This window comes from Myotis lucifugus, unplaced genomic scaffold (genome assembly GCF_000147115.1).
Source record: "Myotis lucifugus unplaced genomic scaffold, Myoluc2.0 scaffold_1348, whole genome shotgun sequence".
NCBI lineage: Eukaryota > Metazoa > Chordata > Mammalia > Chiroptera > Vespertilionidae > Myotis > Myotis lucifugus.
In genome coordinates, this window is record NW_005872396.1 from 46785 (window position 1) to 48006 (window position 1222).

At 58.3% G+C, this 1222-nt stretch overlaps 1 pseudogene; it reads right to left on the reverse strand.

Annotated features, from left to right (window-relative positions):
• Nucleotides 1-658: 658 nt before the first annotated feature.
• The window catches only part of LOC102419687, a 10831-nt pseudogene continuing 10267 nt past the window's right edge, over nt 659-1222 (reverse strand).

Genomic DNA, 1222 nt, shown 5'->3' on the forward strand with positions numbered 1-1222 from the left:
TTGTCACCAAGAACTCCGTGCGTTCTGGAGGGAAGGCCCCTAAACCCTGGGAGAAACTTCCAGAGCAGATCCTTTTATGTATTTATATTCTTTTCTTTCAGAGAGGAGAGCAGAGGGAGAGAGAGATGGGAACATCAGCAAAGAGAGAGAATCACTGACCGGCTGCCTCCTGCACGCCCCACCCTGGAGTTCGAGCCCGAAACTGGGGCCTGTGCCCTGACCGGGAATCGAACCCTGATCTCCTGGTTCATAGGACGATGCTCGGCCACTGAGCCACGCGGCCGGGCAAGGCAGATACTGAGTTATGCAAATCCCTAGAGTTCAGTCTTTGAAAGTTTAGGGTTTTTTTTTTTTCTTTCTTTCTTAAGTTTTTGTCCACTTTGGGGGTTTGGGGCGGGTGGGGAATAAAGAAGAGAAGATTGGAGAAGTGGCTTTTGGTGGAGGGGCCCAAGTTTAAGTTCACGGCACTGACTCGGCTGGTGAACCTAACAAGCCCAGGTCCCAGGGAGGGGAGCGGGGACAGGAGATTTCCCCTGACAGCAGGTGGGCGGGGCCTGGTCCGTGAGCCTTTGTCCTCAGTGCGATCCCAGCGGCAGGTGCCTCCTGGTGCCAGAGCTCCTGGTGCCAGAGCGTACGCAGCGGTTTGCAGGCAAGGCCTTCATTTCTGCCGCTTGTTGGCGCTGAGCTCACTGCTGGACAGGCCTCCCTCCCCCCGGCCGCAGGCCATCAGCTCTCGGCCCGGCAGCGACACTGCCTTCGACATGGACACCGCGAGAGCGTTCTGGTGACTCCGTGCGGAAGTGACCGGGCGGTGTCCCCCGGGTGCCCCTCTGGCCCGGGAGCCGCAGCGCCCTCTGAGGAGGAGAGGAACGGGTTGGCGCCGTGGGTCCATGTGCTCTGGGCGTTCTCGGACCCGAGCTGGTCCTCCCGGAGCCAGGAATGTTGGGGCCTCTTGCTCTAAAGGAGGGGTGCGCTCTTTTTTCTTTTTCTAAAAACATTTTTATTGATTTCAGAGAGGAAGGGAGAGGGAGAGAGAGAAACATCAATGATGAGAGAGAACCATTGATCAGCTGCCTCCTACACACCCTCCCCCGCCCCCCCCCCCCGGGAATCGAGCCGGCGACCTGGGCATGTGCCCTGACATGGAACTGAACTATGACCCCCACACTGGCTGGGGCTGAGCAGCACTTCACAGCCTGCTTTGGGGACTGTTCCGATAGGA